General features: G+C 34.6%; 1 protein-coding gene across 3 annotated transcripts in view; it reads right to left on the bottom strand.

Moving 5' to 3' along the window:
* The window catches only part of LOC135839444 (putative peptidyl-tRNA hydrolase PTRHD1), a 168,715-nt gene that overhangs the window by 62,089 nt on the left and 84,890 nt on the right, over nt 1-21,736 (bottom strand). The window lies entirely within an intron of this gene.

Here is a 21,736-nt window from a genome sequence, read left to right as displayed (position 1 = left end):
ACATTATTATGAGTCAAAAAAACACGCATATGTAAGCTTCTCGCTTCAGATGCCAAAAAAAAAGAACATTCACTTAAGAGTTGGAAAAAAGCTCATTCTCAGCAGCACCATCGCTTCGAATACTTATTATAGGGGATTATTCAAACTCATTAAATAAACAACATACGACTACATGTGTACACCATCAGTGCACCTGCATATTTCTGTTTTGTTTTTTTTTTTCAGCGTAAAATAAATCTACGTCGATTTACGTTATGTTTCATAAAACGTGTTAAACTGATTACGACGATAAATCACAAGTATTATCACACTCTCGCTTTCCTGCCTCATTTCATCAAATTCGACGATTAAATGATCTGCTGCATTGTAGTACATACGTATTTTCAGACTAATTTTAATTTTAAAATAAACCTAATGTAAGGCAGTCCAATTAGGAAAATTCGACTATCTACGCCGCTGCATCTTTTCTCATCGGGTTAATTACCATCATAGAGAAAAATTCCAACCTTGGTATCTCACTGGTAATATTCATCTTGGCTGCGAGCTGGGATGGGCTGGCGCTGAGTTCGTGCACTTGATAGTTCACACGACCATATCATTTGGGCTAGAATATCATTAATTTTTATATTTGCTAAGAGAATGGAAACGTAAACGACTTCCCTTTCCGAATTACACCGAGTGAAAATTATTTTCATTTCCTGCACATCGAATAGCTCGAGTCTTAAAACTTTACACAACGCCACACCGGAGGGCGATGGGCAACGAACGGAAAACCCAGCGGACAGTTTTCGTTCGTCACGTTAAAATTATGGTTCTTCTACGGCAACGTAGGTACAGTACACGGCTCGCAGAAATAAAAGGCAACTTAGCCATAGCCAGGTAGAAAACTCGTACGCCGCCGTCGATAGCACCGCCGTTTGCGTTTGTTTGGGAGCAAAGATCTTATAATGTATTATTCATACAAATTACGGGTATTGTTAAAAATACACGTTGTAATTTTATCATATAAACGAAAATTTCCACACGCCGAATGCTCGTAAAAGAACGAAGAACAAATTTCAGCTTTACCTGGTATCGATTTGTATACTTACGTTCTAAAAATACTCGTACCTTACCTACTAGCTTTGCTGTACGATAGCTTAACGCCAGGCTCGAAATAAGAAATTCGAGTGGTATAATTTAATGATTAGGTATAGAATTTTTATAAATGGAAAAAATTGCTCAGCACTATCACAATTTCTTACGAAAAGGTGAATTTTCAGATAGAAATAGAATTCAGTATGTTGAAATTGGGTATAAAACAATTTTAGTTATCCAACTTCGTTGAGTAAAATTTTGTGGAAATTTCAACACAGGTATCAAAATCTGCTGGAGGCTCCAGAACTTCTAAGAAGTGTTCGAAGTCGCTTTCAATTTCAATATTACATTTTGGGTTTTAATTCTTAATTTAAAACCTAAACTAATTTTCAAAAAAAATTGATTAAAATACAATTTTTTCTCAGAACCTTTGTAGGTCAATTTTGGAAACAATCCATTTAAATGATCAAATCAAAAAAAAAAAAAAAGAATCAACAATCTGAAAATGAAAAAATTTGCAAAGAAGTTGAACAACCTTTCTAGAAAGATACTAAATGATGTAGAAAATCGAAGAGTATACCAAACTACAAGCATTTTAAATTCTGAAATGATTTTTCAATTTTTGGTAAATTGTTTGAAACCCTTAAATCAAAATTTCAGCCACCCAAGAAAATTACAAATACATATTATAAAACATTTTCAGCATTGAATACGTTTTTTCAAAAAAAACAAAAATTATACAGTAAAAATGATGGAAATGAGTCCTAAAACTAATATTAACTCTCTTGAATTTGTACTTTTTTTTTACCATTTACAGTCATTCTGAAGGCTTCTGGGTGATTTCCGACTTCTCCAGAATCACGACTCGTACTCACTTTTTTCCTCAGAAAAATAATAATAATTTTAGTACTTAACCAAAAAAGCTCGAAAAAGTAACCAAAAAGTAAAAGAAAAGTAACAAAAAAAATTTTAATTTTGAAAAATTGCACTGAGTGTTTTGAAACTTTTTGACAATTTTTTTTGGTAACAAAGTAAGGATTTTGGAGATTTTTGAAGAAAAGGGCAATCTTTGGAATAGTAAAACGAGACTGACAATTTCAACAAAAGGAATGGTTTTCCGAAAGTTTCAAGAAAAGAAACGAGACATCTTGGATAACTTTTGTGAAAAAAAATAAAAATTTGGAATTTTCTCAAAAAAACTACTATTTTTACTTGTAAAAAGTTGAAAAGCGAGGATTTTTTTTACAATTTTTGACAAAATGCAAGATTTTAACAATTTAGCAAAAAGTAGGACTTTGCATGTGAGAATTATTTCTGGCAATAAATAACTAAGCAAGGCCTTTAGAAGATTCTAAAAAAAAAATTTTATCAAAAATTTGATAATTTTAGTAAAAAATAGCAATTTTTGAAAAAAATAAAATTTTTGCAATTTTTTTTGAAGTGAGATATTTTTACTTTGCAACTTATGCCAATTTCAAGCAAAAAAATTGTGGCTTTTCAACTATACGAGAAAGCTATAATTTTTAGACCAAGAATGCATTTAGACAATTTTTGAAAAAAAATTCAACTTTTTGGAGTTTTTGACAACTATTTTCAGCAAAAAGCAAAACTTACTACTTTTGAGAAAAAGCGCACATTTTTGGTAATTCTTGGCCAAAAAAAATGGTGGGGTACTTTTTCGAAATCTTCGTTGAAAATAGGAGAAATTGTTTGGTCAATTTTTCTGTTGAAAAGTGAAGCTTTTTTGACATTTTTTCAGGCAAAAAAATGGGATTTTCAGGTAATTTTTAGGAAGGGGAATGGAAATATTTTGAAATTTTTTTGCAAAAAAGCGATCATTTCTGGCAAGAAACAAGGATATTAGGAAATTTTGACAGAAAGTGAAATTTTTAGCTGATTTTGGCACAAAGGTAGATTTAGACTATTTCGCAATGAAGCCAGTTGAAAAAGAATAAAAAAGTGTGTTTATCCCCAGTTGAGCCGATTTCCAGTTGGACATCTAGAAGGGTGTTTTTTGACTAGAAATCTCCAGTTAGGTATAAAGTTCTCCAAAATGGCCGAAAATGGAAAATTTCAGTTGCAAATTGCTTCGGTTGTACGTGGTATAGAATTTTGAACTTTTTTTCAAATTGTAGTACTTTGAGAGGGTAATTGACGAATGATGTCAAAATCAGTGTTGCCACTTTCAATAACCTAAAAAAATTGATTTTAAAACTTATAATTTAAATATAACCACGATGTCCCCCAGTAAAAATTCTGAAAAAATTCTCAGTTTTAGTCCTTTTTATGTAGAATAACATATCAAAAAATTGGACTGGCATCTTTTTTCATTTTCGAGAAAAAAAATTACAAGTTTTACAATTGTTGCAAAAGTACCATCAGAAACCTAAAAAATGAAAATTTTTCAATTTTTGATATATATTACCAATGTGTAGACGAATATGTGAAAAAAATCCCCCTCCCCCCCCCAATTTGTCAACGAATTGACGAAAAATGCATATATTTTACTCTTAAAATGAAATTGTAGCACAAAAATGGCATTTTTCGTCTATTCATTGACAAATTAGGGGGGAGGGGGATTTTTTTCACATATTCGGCCACACATTGGTAATATATATCAAAAATGGAAAAATTTTCATCAAAACGGTTCGAACTCGTTTCCAATCGATTTGAAGCATCTAAAATACATATAATGTATACCAAATTCATGCTTTGTGGGGGTGCATTCGATACAATTTTGTTTGTAAAAATTCACCTCAAATCGAGAAAATGCACTTTGGCATCTGAAATTTTGATTAGGTAGGTACTTTTTCGATTTAGTTTGGTCTAGTTATCGATTTCCCCACTCCTTCGATTACTTATCGATCGTGACATTAAAAAAAAAAAATTCGTCCATTTATCGACTAGCCACATTTTTAATTACGTTTAAATGGCAAATATACGGTCAATATCATACACATACGTATACGCTTTCAACACAACTCATCCCATTCGAATGGCCTTTTTCATAAATGGTAATTCTCATAACGCGATGCGGGCTCGTATATGGGTTACACCATACAATATCTAAGTCTATATACGCGATACCTATACACACACGTATCTCATATATCATCACACATGTAGGATGAGTGAAGCAGAGGCAAGGCACGGGGCAAAAGAGAACCTCAGGCGAGGGCCATAGAGCAGGGATGCTCTCGAATAGGTATACCATAGATAAATTGAAAGCAAGAATTCGCATGAAATCACAACCTCAAATCGAAATTGAAAATGAAAGTATAGCTTGGAGTAACCTTTTTTTTTTTTATGTGCATATAACCTTTGTTTCGCAATGTCCGCTTGCTCGTTGCGCCTTTACAATAAATGCTGAATTGTGTTTCGCAAGCTTTGCTATAACGCCGACAATTTTTTTTGTAGCTGTATTTTTCTTTCTTCTTCAAAATATCCTTACTTATACCTGCGTACTTCATCTATAATTCCGCGATATTCTCCGCTTTCTTCTGGACCATCGTAGTATGTTTTTGTATGCGAATATATCGCGGTATTATTTCATTATTATTTTCATATAATCCGTCCACTCACTCGTCGTCGCTGGTCGCATCGAAAGGCGAATGCTTTACTCGGATGATCGATTTTCCGCGTACTTTTATTATATTCTCATCTACGTATTTTTTTCCACCCTCTTACAAACCCTTCCCTACCTTTATTTCCATCATCTCGTAATGCGTATCAGTTTACAATTTGTTAGCATTTTTCAACATTACCTTTCGTAATGTCCTTTTTTTCCCTATGGAGGTAGGCAGGTAAAGAAATCCTACGTTTGAATACCGAATTCTACTATACGAGAACCGCTTAACAGGCTGGAGAAAGTTGAAAGCTGCATTCGCGATATTTGTATTAAATTCATTTATCATCTAAACAGCTGAGACGAAAAGCTCGCAACGTCTTTATTTATGTATTTAAAATTACCGAAGAGGCCGAGGGGGAGGGTGGTAAGGTGGGCGTCGCTAACCGCAGAAATTCGCTAGAATCGAATATTATACAACCGCAGAATCCTACGTGAGATGAACCACCATGCTCACGAGTACGAATATACGATAATCTTATCGTCGAATTTGAGGCTTCAATAAATTATGCTAACCGAAGTTAACTCGTAGGATTTGCTGTGACGTTCGAAAATTGTCCTAAATTAAGGTTTACAGATGAAAAGCGATCGAAAATCGAGCTCTGGGGGGGATTAAACGAGTAGGTATATTGGTGAAATTCGCTAAAACAATTTTCATCTCGTGTTCATCAAAGAAACCGTATTTTAGTAAAGAATTATTAATTGGACAAATTCGTCTCTCTAAACAAAATTACAAAATTATATAAATTGAAAACATGGTTCGATAAAGTGGCACAAAAAGTCGCGATAATTTATTAAAATATATGTAGTTTACGAGGTAAAGGTAATCTTTTTTAAACCATTTGGAAAATTTTTAAAGAAAACGAATTATTTTTACATGTTTGAACAAAGTAGGTGCCGAAAGAGGAAGAAGGAATTCAACATGAATTGTATTTGACTTTCGTTGAGAATAAGGTTGAAATAATTTTTTATGAGGCAACAATGTCAATATACTTTTTCAAAAGAAAAAATTTAAAATAGAAACACCAAAGGCGTAGAGAGAAAAAATATTTAGGAAAAGTAGGCAAGAGGTGAACAAATTTCCATTCACATTATCGAAATACAAGCAAGCCTACTTTCCAGCTTAGTCTTTTAAACGTTCACGAAAGTTACAATTTTTTGTACAAATTTCTCAACTTGACCTTCACGCTGCAAACTTGTTCTTTTATGAGTTAGTTTAAATGCCTTTAATCCCTTTATAGCTGCGTCTGAAAAAAAATGCTTTCAAATTATTTTTTAAAAAGATCGCTGGTTTTATACTTGGAACATTATCTACTCGTACCTACGAGTATGAAAATTTCAAATTTGTTAGCAGATAAAATAAAGTGGCCAAATGCGACCATTTCAAGGTTTTTTTTTTTAAATAAAAAATGCAATGCGGTAAGTCGGAGATCACAATTAGGTACAAGTTTCAAAATCGTATCAATCGAAGTACTTGTAGAGAGAAATTTACATCTTTTGAGCGCCTCAAGTTATTATCGAAAAATAGATCTTTTTGAGCGAAATTTTTATTTGAAAACTGCATTTTTTTGCTTAAAAGTGGCCATTTTATAATTACGAAAATACAAAAGTGGCCACTTGAAATTTAAACCCGCAAACAGTTGGTACCAGCTCCTTCTTATGGCGGGAGGGGGGGCTTCGATTACATTCACATTATCTCGAGGTACTCAACTTCGGCGGCAGCACATGCCCCCAAAGCTACATATGATACTTTGATCAAAACTGATTTCACAGTTCGAAAGGACATTGCATTTTGAAATTTTTAAGTACATATGTACTCGTATTTTGAAATTTTCCAAGCTTGAAAGTTGAACGTTCAAGTAAGTGGGAGCTAACATTTAAAATTCTGAAAAAATTTCCATAGATGTACCTTTTGATGCTTTTTCGAAATATTCAATTTTCGAGTTGAGATCTTCTAACAAAAGGGAAGCACCCCATCACCCACATTTGGGCTTAACTTTCAAAAAAAAAAATCAGGGGCATGTGACATATCGAATTGTATGTTTTTGATGACTCTGAACACGAATATGACGTCAGATTTTTGATTGGTCCACATCCATGGCTCCCAGTTGGACATTTACCTATTTGAGGAGGTTCTGGAGGCCATGGGTGAGGTCAATTTCAAAAACCAGGGTTATATTCGTGTTCAGCGATATCGAAAACATACTACTTTATGTGTCACACAAATGAAACCATTTTTTTCAACTTTTAACCTTTTTGGGGAGGTGCTAGAGGCGGCGGATGAGACCCAATTAAAAATCTGACATCATATTCGTGTTCAGCATCACCAAAAAAATGCAATTCGATATACTTATCACATTAATTCTGATTGTTTGATTTTCGCCAAGATGTGGTGTAGTTTTCTTGTTTGTTTTTTGAAATTTTTAGAAATATTGAATTTGAAACTCTTACTGTGTTTGTCTCAACCACATGATTGAAACAGTGTCTGTTTCAAACACACCCTATTGACAAAAATTGTGCGTACAACATGCTGAAATGCATGCTTTTTTGCACATCACAAGCATGCGTAAATTTGGACTTTTTCAAAAAATTGCATGCTATTCAGCCAGTGAATAGCATGCTTAAAAGTAAACTAAAAGTATGTACAAAAAGTGTGGAAATTGTAGAAGAAAAATTGCTCATAACTCACAGGCAATACTATCTACTGATTAATTATGAATTTCAAGACATTCCAATAGATAATTTTTTCAAAATTTTTTTTAAAAAAATATAAAAACTTCCGGTGCATGCGGGGATTGATCCAGGGTTCCTGTGTTGAGTGGCCACTTAACTCACTCAGCCATCTCGCAGCTTATTAGACTAGAGGTTATTTTAGCATAAATGTTATCAATTTTTGGACTTAGAAAAATTTTTACTCACTGGTGCATTTTAGAAAATACTTGGTAGCTAGCAGAGCTGAAAATGGTACTTGCTGACAGCGGGTAACTACTGTACCCATATCGTAATTTCTCGCTACTCACTAGTAGCGGGTAGCAAGTTGAAAAAATGTCACACCGGTTCACATTATAATGTGTAGCAAGTTGAATGCGCAGCCGGTGTACCGGCGTCACATCATAAACCACACCCAATTGTCACATGGTAGATGATTACAAGTCAGTGGGGGAGTGGCATTGTGTGACAAGTGTTGCGATGTGTGTTATGACTCACGCTATAGGAGTGCCGATAAAACCGTGTCGTTCTTGCTATACAATACTATCTGGTATCGAACTCAACTTGTTACCTGCCGTAGCGGGTTCAGTCGGTATTTTACCCCGATACCAGTTAGCGAGTAGCGTAACTGTTTTCAGCTCTAGTTGCTAGATTGCTTCTGTTTAGCATGCGAAAATTCACATTTTTAATGCGATAATGCACACTTTTACACCAGTCCAAAATCACGCATTGTTACGCATGCTTTTAAGCATAATTTTGTCAATAGGGCAGGTCCTAACTTGGGTCTGAACCAGGGCCGGACCCAAGAGCACATGACCCACCGAGATATCCCATTTTAGCGGCCCCAATTTTGGGCTCCTCAATTAATCAGCCAAATTTTTCTCCCATTTTTTAAAGTGCAGGACACTGAACATAAAAAATTTATTCAGAAATTTTTTAAGCGGCCCAGTTTTACCTCATTGGCCCAAATACATTGTGGCTCACCGAGATTTTCTCAGTAACTCAGTGGGTGGGTCCAGGCCTAGTCTGAACACACTCACTGATTAGAACAGTGTCTGTCTCAAACTCAGGTCCTCATCCTAACTTGGGTCTGAAAACACCCACTGATTGAAATGGTGTCTGTTTCAAACACAGGTCCTAACCTGGGTCTGAACACACCCGCTGACTGAAACAGTGTCTGTTCCAAACACTGGTCTTAACCTGGGTCTGAACACACCCACTGAATGAAACAGTGTCTGCTTTAAACGCAGGTTCTAACCTGGGTCTGAACACACCCACTGAATGAAACAGTGTCTGCTTTAAACGCAGGTTCTAACCTGGGTCTGAACACACCCACTGATTGAAACAGTGTCTGTTTCAAACACAGGCCATAACTTGGGTCTGAACACACCCACTGATTGAAACAGTGTCTGTTTCAAACACAGGTCCTAACCTGGGTCTGAACACACCCACTGATTGAAACAGTGTCTATCTCAAACACAGGTCCTAACAAGGAGCTGAACACACCCACTGATTGAAATGCGTCATCTTAATATGCAAAGTGGCCAACTCCATTTTTGTAAATTGTTTAGGAAATGCGAAAACAGCGTTATCAACTATTGATGGGTGTTACATAGTTAAGGTTATTTATTAATGTAAAAAAAAAATCTGCTACAAATTTTTTTCACTCGACACATTTTAAGCCACGTGTGCGTTATCCTTTGGCGGGGTTAGATAATTCTCCCAGCTTCAACCACAGATAATAGACGAATGAGCCTGCACACGTGTGTTTTTAAGATTTCAACTTATGAAATAAGTGAAGAAAAATCAGACGACTCTCACAAGTCATTTTGGTCAAAACTCGGAGTTAGCCACTTTGCATATTAAGACGACAAATGGTGTCTGTTCCAAACACAGGTCCTAACTTGGGTCTGAACACACCCGTTCTCAAAAAAATGTCAATCCGTCGAACCTGAGTTTCACACTTTCGAGTCATTCCTTGGATGGAGCATCCTTCTTAATTTTTTATTTCTTCAGAATTTTGGAAATTTCTTCAGAAGACGTGAAAATTAACTTGGACAGCTAAAACCGAGTTGTGGCTTGTTCAGTAAAAATGATAATTAGTCCTGAAACCAATATCAATTCCCACCACCCAAATTTCACATTTTCGAGCCATTCTGGAGCCCTTAGTGCGATTTTCGATTTTTCTAGATGGTATGGAAATTAACTTGTGTTGCTAAAAATCGAGTTGTGGCTTAGGTAGTCGTTCTGTTCAACAATTTTATCCAAATTTGAAACGATTTCCAGGCGGACACATTAAATGCGTTTTGTTGATTAGAATTTTTACAAGGAAAAAAGTAAAAAAAAATCTGAAGAAGTTCTCTTGGACATTGAAAAAAAAAGAAGAAGAATCAAACTTCATATACCTTATACCTCTGTAAATTGCATGGTTTCATTTTAATCGCTCGAAACGTTCATCTTTCAGCTTTGTATATGGAGTTTAGCGAAAATTCTAGTTTATACCTATCACGTTACCTTTGCCGATGTGAAATGAGAGTCGACAAAATGTCGTGTCATCGTGCACTGCTGCGGATCCGGGGCTAATTCCATCTCGCAAAAGCGATACAATTTCGTTAATGACTTGAAGAAGTCGGTTGCCATTGGTGAGGGAAAAATTTTCAATCTCGAGTCAATATCGTTCTCAGCAGGATATCGTATTAAACGAAAACTTTCAACTCGTAAGTAGTATATCTTTGAGATGCTACAGTACAAAGATTCGCCTCTCGCCGATGAAATATCTCGACAAACAAAATATTTAAATTACCCCGAAACTCTATATAACCACGTTCCTTTGGTACATAAGTACTACAAAAGGCTTATATAACTGCTTATTCTCCTCCTCTCCCCCCGCTCCGATCTTCCAGATAAACCCCTTGTATGCTTAAATACCGCGAAAAAGAAATTAATACGGTTACCGTTTAAAACTTTCAACTTTGATGACGAAGAAGTCTGTATTAGCAGTTTTGTGAACTCGATTTCGTGCCAGTCAATCGGATACGTCGACACTTTTTATAACGCTTTTAATCTATAAACCATTATCACGACCACGATGCCACGCCGCCGCGCCTAATTCATTAATTTATCAAATTAATGTCACCGCGTCGATATAAATTTAAACAAGCCGACATTCCGTCTTAATTAATTTCCATCCTAAAAAAAAAACTCTATAATCATCGTAATTTCACGAGATCAAAAGCTTTTCCTTTATATTAAATTCTACCTCGACGTGTTTTCCTTTTTATAAACAGACCCATCAAAAATTTACACCGTCGTTTTTTTTTCGCGCCTTCGTGGTAGTTTTGGCGTCGATGCTGAATTTTTTTCAAAGCCTATATATAAATCAATTTTATTATTATAAACGTATACAGCGTGTCACCGAGATAACGTACTTCGCAAATTATTTTTATCCATCGTGTTTCCATAATGTAGACTTCAAAAAAAAAATTTATTAATGCTGCCTCCCCGTTTGTTTTATGCCTATAGTTACGTACGTATGGTTTCGTGCGTATATTTGAAACACATTAAAAATCTATGGCGAATAGCTATAAACACAGCCCTTTTTCTTCCAAGTTGGTTCATTCAGATGCAGAAATGAATGCAAATAAACACGCTCGAAAGCTAGCTATAAAAATACGAGTAAGTACATATTAAAAAAATAATAATAATTCGATCCCTGTTCCATGTCCAAATACACATCTAAATTCTGTACTTACGAATGCATAAATTCACATCAAAGATATTATATAGGTATCCAAGGCACCAGTAATAAACTATGGAATTTCGCAAAGCTCCATATACAGGGTGTCCCATTGAACAGAGCCTTTGCAGCTATGAAGGGAACATTTAAATCTTTCAATCAACATTGACTATTAAAGTAGAAAAAAGATTTCAAAATATGCTGTGACTATTGCCTCATGCCTGTAAAATTTGATCAAAACTACTTTCTACCAAAATTTTAGACGTTCAAGTTCATTTCTGACCCACCACTACCCAGAACATGAAACAATACGATCATGTGACCGCCACATTTACATCTATATGGTACTGCGTTCTCGTTAATTACCCTCTATACGCCAAATAACCAATGAATTGCAATGACTAAGGACCAAAAAAAACGAGAAAAAAAGACTGGTGGAAACTTCATCATAATATACAGTCAAATTGTCATTCTATATTGGATTACATTGCGGTAATTATCATCTTGTAAATTAGACAACAAGGTTTCTGTCTATATAGTTACATGAAATTGAATAATCGTTTGACGTCATTACTCATCACGGTTATTAGGTCAACTACTCTTTATTAACCCGTAAAATAAATATATTTCATATTCGGTAACTCTATTACAATAATATAACCCTTTTCCTTCGTAAAATGTATACGCCGTCAATGTTGTTAACCGCGTTTTCATTTTCTACACATAGCTAGGTACGTATATTTTATCGACGAAATTGAAATTTCTTTCATCATGAGGTATAGTGTAATTCATTCAGGGATAGTGGAACTAGTAAAAACTCGTCCGAACGATCGCACGCCGAATTTTACCGGTGTAATTGTTATTAAATTGTATAGGCTCGAATTCAAGTCCTGAGTGGCATTCAAAAGTCACAATAACATTTTAAAACTGTGAAGCCAAAAAATAGGTGGACTCATCGCAAAAAATATTATTTTTTATCTCTTGATAAAATACGAATTTTTTAAGCTTTTGCCCTCGTTCCGTTTGGGCTCCTGTGTTTTTTTTTTCAAACTGAATTTTAGAAAAATATATCACATTCAAATTTTTCAAGAAATGTTAAATCAAAAAACGCACTTTTCACATGAAAAAACTTTACTTCTCGAAATAAGAATTTTCTTTCGCTCAGGGTTCGTACAGTTTTGGTTACAAAAGTTAATACTTTTTTTAAAAATTTGAAAAATTTAATTTTAGCATTGATACATTTTGAAAAGAAAAAAAATGTAAGTGAATAATTTGATTTTGTATCGTTTTTCAACTGGCTACAATGCAAAATAGTCAAAATCTACCTTTCTGCCAAAAATACATAAGTAGCTAAAAATCTCACCTTTTGTCAAAATTTCCAAATCACCTCGTTTCTTGCCAAAAATTGCCACTTTTTCGCAAAAAAAAGTTCAAGACGTATCCATTTCCTTTCCTAAAAATTACCTAAAAATCCCGTTTTTTTGGTTAAAAAAATGTCAATGGCCAAAAAATGACTCGTATTTTGAACGAAGATTCCGAAAAAGAATCATTTGTTTGGCCTAAAATTGCTGAAAGTTCGTGATTTTTACCAAAAATAATCAATCTTGCTTAAAATTGCCAAAATTCTCAGTTTTTTGCAAAAAATTCCAAAAAGTGTTATTTTTTCCCAAAAGTACCCAAAAGTCTTCCCTATTGCTGAAAATTCTTGCTCAGTTGCAAAGTCTCGATTTTTTATATGTAAACTTGCCATAAGTTGCAATGTAAAAAATCTTACTTTTCGAAAAAAAATCAACAATTTTTTATTCTCTGCAAAATTGCTGATTATTACTAAAATTATCAAATTTTTTTTCTTCTAAAATCCTGGCTTAGATTTTTGCCAGAAATTGCCTGAAAATCTTTTTTTTTTCAATAATTCTCACAAAGTTCTTCTTTTTGCCAAAATTGTCAAAATTCTAAATCCTTGCTTTTTTTTAACAAAATTTCTAAAAAAAAATTTGGATTTTACTTTTTTTTTAAAATGCCCAAATGTCTCACTTTTTGCCAGAAATGATCAGAAAACCATTCCAATTGTTGAAATTGTCAGTTCTCATCTTTGTTCAAGAATGACGAGTTTGATGATGCTAATGAGAATCTCAATGATGATAGTCAAGAGGATTCTGTGCGCGATACAGACTTGACTAAATGGAGATTATTACGCGGCCAAAATCGATCAAAATCTCAGATTCTCAACAATCTCGCTAATTACATTGAAATCTAGACTTTCCTGGCTGAATTAGAAGCTTCACTGAAGTCGTATACAGAAGCTGTTCAAAGCCAAGATTGTTCCAAATTGAAATACTCTATGGATACTTCAAAGAAATCCACAGTTGCTAACAATGCACCGAATCTAGGTTTTAGACCTCTGGGAAAGTGATCAGACATTGTTACATCTGATGTTCCCTATTGATCATTGAGCAGCAGTAGACAAGCTGCTGTATGTTGCCAGAAACACATGCCTCGACATAGGTGGCATATTATTGAGATTTCTGAAGAATTTTACCATAGAAGACATCAGCTGTATGAAACGTGAATCTAACACAGCTCAAACATTCCAGCTATGCTGATTTTGCCTGATGTCTGAGTATGTGTCACTCGACAACTGGCATATACATCGAAAATGCTGAGGGGGCGATATTGTGGATCCAGGTAGCTGGTCGAGTTGCTTATCCGAGCTGATCACTGCTATAGTGAAGCATCTTTAACATTGACCAAATTTGAGAAAACATGATTGACGTTCTTCATGTTTGTACAGAGCAGTATTTTTGCTGTTAATTAATTCTCAAATTAGGGAAAGTGTTGAAAATAATGTAAAAATCACGTATTTATCTGTAATTTTTTATTTTGCCATTATTACAGGTAATTCTTGAATTAATAAGATCGTTTACGTTTCCAAGAAGTCAATTAAAAAGCTCCGATGACTTTGTATTTTTGTACTCCTGATTCCAATTTTTCAAATTCACTAACAAATGAGGAGCTGAGAATCAAAACTCACATTTGCCAAAAAAAAAAAAAAACTGTTTTATGGCAGATTTGGATATACCGTTTTACACTCTATAATGTGACATATTCGGTTTTTTTGGATCAAAGTCATTTTGGTGTGAAATTCACTTTCAAAACCAAGGGTGAGAATCAAAACTCACATTTGCCATTGGCAAATGTGAGTTTTGATTTAGTTTTGTTTGCAAAATTCCATAGGGAAAAGTTTGATAACAAGCTGAATTTTGGTACACGGGGGTTTTTTGATACGCTGAACACGAATTTGGGGTGTCCAGGTGAATCCGGCGTACGCTTCCCCCTTTTTTGTGGACCTTGAGCCCCCAAATTTGTTTTTATGCGTTTAAGTCCGAAAATATGCAATTTTATGCAAAATTTATGTTTTTTGGGTCGCAGAATACGAATTTGACAATATTTTTTTTGTAGGGGTGGGGGATGAGGGGGTGAGGGGGGCGAGAAATTCAAAATTTGACTATATTGATGTGTGATATGTCGAAATGTATGTTTTTGAGGGTGTAGATCACGAATTTGACAATATTTTTTTCGTAGGGGTCAATGGTGGGGGCTGAGGGGTGAAAATGGTTAAAAATTCAAAATTTGACTATAATGATGTGTGATATGTCGAAATGTATGTTTTCGAGGTTGTAGATCACGAATTTGACACTATTTTTTTCGTAAGGGTTGATGGTGGGGGATGAAGGGGGTGAAAAATTCAAAATTTGACCATAATGATGTGTGATATGCCGAAATGTATGTTTTTGAGGGTGTAGATCACGAATTTGACAATATTTTTTTTGTAGGGGTGAATTGTGGGGGATGAAGGGGGTGAAAAATTCAAAATTTGACCATAATGATGTGTGATATGTCAAAATGTATGTTTTTGAAGGTGTAGAAAATACATTTTGACATATCACACATCATTATGGTCAAATTTTGAATTTTTCACCCCCTTCATCCCCCACCATTAACCCCTCCGAAAAAAATATTGTCAAATTCGTGATCTACAACCTCGAAAACATACATTTCGACATATCACACATCATTATGGTCAAATTTTGAATTTTTCACCCCCTTCATCCCCCACAATTCACCTCTACGAAAAAAATATTGTCAAATTCGTGATCTACACCCTCAAAAACATACATTTCGGCATATCACACATCATTATGGTCAAATTTTGAATTTTTCACCCCCTTCATCCCCCACCATCAACCCTTACGAAAAAAATATTGTCAAATTCGTGATCTACAACCTCGAAAACATACATTTCGACATATCACACATCATTATAGTCAAATTTTGAATTTTTAATAATTTTCACCCCTCAGCCCCCACCATTGACCCCTACGAAAAAAATATTGTCAAATTCGTGATCTACACCCTCAAAAACATACATTTCGACATATCACACATCAATATAGTCAAATTTTGAATTTCTCGCCCCCCTCACCCCCTCATCCCCCACCCCTACAAAAAAAATATTGTCAAATTCGTATTCTGCGACCCAAAAAACATAAATTTTGCATAAAATTGCATATTTTCGGACTTAAACGCAAAAAAACAAATTTGGGGGCTTAAGGTCCACAAAAAAGGGGGAAGCGTACACCGGATTCACCTGGACACTCCAAATTCGTGTTCAGCGTATCAAAAAACCCCCAAGTACCAAAATTCAGCTTGTTATCAAACTTTTCCCTATCGTCGTAATTAAAACAGTGAAAAAAAATTTGATCGCAAATCTTGGAGTCAAAACTCACATTTGCCATTCTTTGTCTGGATATTAAAGCAGAAGGGAGCTAGGTGAAAATCAGCCAACACACGGAATCGTGTGCTAGTAGCGCTATCTAATGATTCATTTTGGTAGGTATTATATGTTTTTTCAACTGGCAACACTACTAACTCAGTTTTTCGCATTTTTCTCAAAATCGTTTATGGTGGCAAATGTGAGTTTTGATTCTCAGGTCCTCAAATGTTCCAATCATGCTAACGTTTGCATTATGGCGATTTTCTATCTTTTTATTTCTTGTACATATTTTGTATCATGTAAATATGTTGTTTTATTTGTGACCTGTTCTGACAAAAGGGACCACAAGTCGGAAAACGTTTTTTTACAGTAGAGGCAAAAATGTAAAAATAAGTCAAAATTTTGAAAAATTGTTTTTTCGCGGATTTCGGTTGTGAGACATGTGAACTGTCATGTGACACAGCCACACAACATGTAATTAGGCCGAAAAATGAGTTGAAAGCGCATTTTGAAGTTAGTGTCAGTCGAAAATTTGAGCGCTCAAAACTTTCAAAGCGGAACAGAGCATTCTATGGAAAAATGATATTGAGAAAAATCGTGAGAATTAAATTTCCAATCGACATAATGTCATTAGTTTTTTTCTAGGAGGCTTAGTTTTCGATATATTTGCAAAAGAAAGTAAAAATCGAAAAAAAATTTCAATTTTTTTAAAAATTTTTTTCTCATTTTATTATATTTTTTTTACGTTTTTATAATGTAAACGTTTCTTATCGTAAATTTAACTTATTCCATGTTATTCTACGCACTTTCAAGTACCAGAATCCATTTTTTGAAACATTATGTACCTTTTCTCGGAAAACATCACATTATCAGTTTTCATAATTTTTTTTCTTTAAATGAGTTTTTCTCAAAATCTTGTTTTTCAATCCTTCAACTTCAAGAAATGAAAAAAGGTGGGAAAAAATGAGCTAGGAGGCTGGGATTGGTCTTATTCGACGCGGTATAATGTCTAGTTTTCAAAATGGCCAAAAAATTGAAAATGAAAAATCCGACTTGTGGTCCCTTTTGTCAGAACAGGTCACATTTGATTATTTCACTGCGCATAGTTTGTATTTTATCAATTCTAATCTCTAGACTAACAAAATATCCCAGTTTGAAACTTCCGTTTAATGAACTTTGGCAAGATTGTCATTTCATCTTTCATTTGTATTTCATCTTAAAAACTCGTCATTTCATTCGGCAAAATTGATCTTTTTTCTCATACTTACTCATCGGCAAATTTTCACTCAGACCCTCTCTCCCTTCACCACTCCACTTATTTTGAAAAAGTGAATTCGCATTCAAGTATCCGAACCTGAGAAAAAACAGCAAGGGAAGGATTCGGGAGCAGGGAGGGGATAAAAGCTTGAGAGCCCCGTTCGCGGTGCATCCGCCAAAGACCTCCAACCGACCTAGTCCGCGCCTGAGTCCCTTTCTACTCCCTATTTTTGAAACTAGAATTGTAGGAAAATAGTACTGTTCAAGGAAGTGGATGGGTTTGGGAAAAGGAGGAAAAGGGGAGTAGTCCTTCGATCGATTCAAACATCAGTTGTCCTCTACAAATATTACTAATAAAAAGTAATCTGGATTTCAGATTTTCGTACATACTCTTTTCTCAAGATGAGACTATGAAACTGCATTCCAACAGAGGGCAGATAAGAATGACATCCCCCCCACCTTCTCAGGAACAGTTTACCTATACTTTCACCTAAAAAAACAATAAATGTAAGTACTTATCCAAAAGTCTAATCATTTAATGGCCAAACAAACCTTTACGACAAAAAAACACCCTCCTTCATCGTAGATACCTACGTTTCAATACATCTGTGTACATTTCAACATGCAGCAAAAAACCTTTTCGTGAACGAACGAGGTTGGCAAAAAAACCCTCCATCTCCATCTCGTAGATTTGAAAATTTCAATACCCCGGAGATATCTGGAGTACTTTTTATATCCCAGGAAACGGTATGTTATTTAACTAAGAACTCGTACATAATGAAATTAAAATCGACGATAACGAGTAAAAGAGGAACACGGCGGCGGCGTCTCGGTCTCGGGGTACAACGTGAACAGAGCAGCAAACACGGAAAGTTGAAAGGAAGGAAATGCTATACCGCAGATAAACAAGCCACGTCGATAATTAATCAAAAATTCAACTATGGTTTCGCCAGTACGCTCCTCGCAGTTAACGCTCGAAATTGGTGAATTTTGCAAGACGGGGCCGGATTCGATGACTGAAGAATGCAGGGGAGAGGGAGTGTGAGGCGAAAATTTCTATATTTTTGTACACGCGAATAGACAGACACGTATAGGTAATAATTTTTACAACCCGGAGTAGCGCCAAGTTGGCAATTTTATTTTACTACATCGCAGACCGGTCGGAATATTGATGGGAAATAAAGTGAATTTGAAAACGCGAAAATACCAGAATCTCATTTTCATATTCATTGTTTCTCTTCGTCGGCTCCATAGACCACCGTTAACCATATATGTACTGTATACTTTAACATTATTGTTTTTTCTCTCTCTTTTTCTTTCGTATTCGCGTAAAATGATCGTAAAAATAGATGCGATGTTCGGCGCAAAGCTAAACAAAATTCATGCTTTGCATCGAACGAGAAATCCACCCCTAACTTGCTCTCGTTCTATCATCCGAATATCGTTATTTTAATACGTCGTCGACAAAATACCCGTCATTATTTTTCCAACTTAATTAAGGTATACCTAGTAATACGAAATGAAACTTAAATTAATCCTTTTTTTTTCTGACATTTGGTCGGTCGTTGACCAGCTACTATAGCCCGTCAGTACGATTGATTTTTTTCTCAATTTCTTTTACCGTGCAGACAGGTAGATATAAAGGAAGGTACTTGTCAAAAAAAAAAAACAGCGATTCAAATACGAGCTAAACTACATCGTACCTACCTACTCGTTGTATTCTCGTAGAAATGATTTTCAAATTTATAATATCGTGTGCACGCTGTACTGGAAGTTCAGCTTGATATGTGCATGCAAAAGGAACTCATCGTTCGTTTATTTTTAGCTTTTTAAATCAGACATTACCCTATAGAACAGCGTTTTTATGTAAACTTATATACTGCAAGCAACGGAGAATTCCTATAAACAGGGTTGAAAGTATTTTTTTTTTTTTTTTTGTTATACGGAGCGTTAATTTAAGTCACGCGTCTCGCTGGCTTTCATTAACTAGTAGGTACATGTTACCCTAAAAGCGGAAGCTTCATTAGGCATTTATATCTATATGAGCTGAATAACGAGCAGCATCTGTAGGGGAACTTGGACTATAAGACAAAATTACCTAATTTTAAGGTGCGAAATTCATTATAATGTAGAGCAAGTTACTACACGATACACGAGAATAATGTGCCATGTCTCTAAATGCTATCGAGTCGTAGTTTAAAATTTATAGGAGCACTTTTAAAAGTTTTGGGAGTCAAATTTTACCAACAAGAGAACCTCTACAATACTTATACATATATAATCCGATAAAGTTGGAATTTGACTTACTGAAAAAGCATGTCAAGCCCACCTCATAATAAAATTTTCAGCTGCTGAAATGAATTTTTCGATTTTGAACTAGGCGTACGTATTAATTTTTCACATCAATAGATAACTAAATCTTGGTATAAAAATATTAAAAAATCGTTTTAATATGCATAGAGTCGAATCGCCTCAGAATCGATTTGGTGCAATTTTTGAACTAATTTGGAGCCTCCACTTTTTAACAATTTTGAATCGATTCGAAAAATAAAACGTTTAATAAATTTACTTATAGCTGAAAATTCAACCCTATTATGAATTCATCGCATTGCGAATCGATTAAAGCAGACAAATCGTCTCCGAGGAGCTGAACTGAAACTTAGTGCAAGATTCAGTTTCTTTCATGTTGAAAATATCGAATTGAAAAAAAATCCAAAATTACCACCAGCTGCAGAAAATTATGTATTTGCAAGGGAACCACTCGAGATGTCAGTCTCCAATTTTAACGGTAGGTACCACGATTTTTGGAAAGAGCATGGTTTGAAATGCCAGTCAGCAAAACTTTGCTGCCAAAAATGATTTTTCGATTTTTGACAACATTTTTTTAAATCCAAAATTAACCACTTTTGACTGTTTGTTTGTTGTGTCTGTTTTTTTAATTTTTTTTTTTTTTATAAAAAATACATATTTATTCAGTAAAACCGATGACAATTAGTCCTTTATATCATTTTCAACTTTTGCAAACCAAATTCATTCCTCCATTTTGAGCAACTCTGGAGCCTCCAGCACGATTTTCGATTTCTCCAGAATTTAAAAATTTCTCTTGAAGATGTGGAAATTAAGTTGGCCAGCTAATAATCGAGCTGTGGTTTATCCTCGACCCATTTAACGAGTTCACTCAAATTTGAGACAATTTTTTTGTGGACACTAGGAGCGAATCGTTTGACCATGCATAACTATTTACTTATGAGGCAAAAAATCAAAAAAAAAAATTATTCTCGGGAAAAATTTTGAAATTTGCACGAATAGCCACATCTTGTTTAAAACCAACCCTCCCCCATTCAAACTTCATCATTCCGGGTCATTCTGGAGTCTCTAGTACGATTTTCAATTTATCCAGGAAGCCAGGAAATTATTTTGGTTACCTAGCTGATGCTTTATTCTTCTCCTATTTATTGACTTAAATGCGAATAAACTTGTTAAACAGGTTGAAAATAAGCCAAAACTCGATTTTTAGCTGACCAAATTAATTTCCACGCTTTAAGAAGAAATCTAAAAATTCTGGAGAAATCGAAAATCAAGTAGGAGACTACAGAATAGTCCCAAATGGCGAAATTTGATTCTAAAGAATTCATATTAGGTACCTTTAGAATTATTTTTCATGATTTTTACTGAATAATTGTACATTTCATTCCTACTTATAGGTATGTATGGTTTCTTTTAATGCATAAATCACCAAAAACGTTCAATTTCGAATCTTCAAATATTCGTTTAAAAAAATCAAAAAATCAATTTGGTCAGCTTAAATTTTGAGTTATGGGAGTTTCAGACGATTTTCTTTCTAAAAATTTGGTAAGAGAAAATATCAAGCTGCATACCTGTGCGATTATTTTTTGAAATCAATAAATTTTTTGAGGTAAAATTGCAGCTTAAAAATTCCTGGGTAGAAGTTTTTATGTCATTTTCCAAGCAACCATAATTCGATGACATTTTTCAAATTTCGGTGTCAACCAAATGAATAGAGAATGAATTGAGAAAAGAACAGTCGAATACGATGAATAGGAACAGGAGGACTCGACTCAGTTACGGAATTGATAAGTAGCTGGAAATTTACTCTTGATAAAAAATTACCTTATGTAGGCCATCAGAACTACAAATACTTCCTTATAATCGAAAATTCCCCAAAAATTAGAAAATCATCGTTGACAGCTCAAAATTACCAACTGAACTTTAAGACATGAGCTTTTAGTGAACGTTTAAATTAAATAAATAAATACATATTTACGAGTAAGCTCAATTGGAATTAATGGGCTTTGAGGATTCTCTTGAAACTATACCATCCACATGACCCAATCGAAATTTTCACTGCTTGAGTGTTTTGTTTTGTCCCTCACATCTTCACCCATCCCAACATCCCAGAAAAATTTTAATCGTTTTTGGTAGAATTTTAAAAGATTCTATTTGGAGGAAATTGAAATCTTGCTGGAAGCTTAAAATTGACTCAAAATTGATTTTACGAGCCTAATATTGTTCAAGAATCAAATTTGCACCAATTTTT

Source organism: Planococcus citri, chromosome 3 (genome assembly GCF_950023065.1).
Source record: "Planococcus citri chromosome 3, ihPlaCitr1.1, whole genome shotgun sequence".
In the NCBI taxonomy this organism is placed as follows: domain Eukaryota; kingdom Metazoa; phylum Arthropoda; class Insecta; order Hemiptera; family Pseudococcidae; genus Planococcus; species Planococcus citri.
This window is presented reverse-complemented; position numbering and strand designations above follow the sequence as displayed.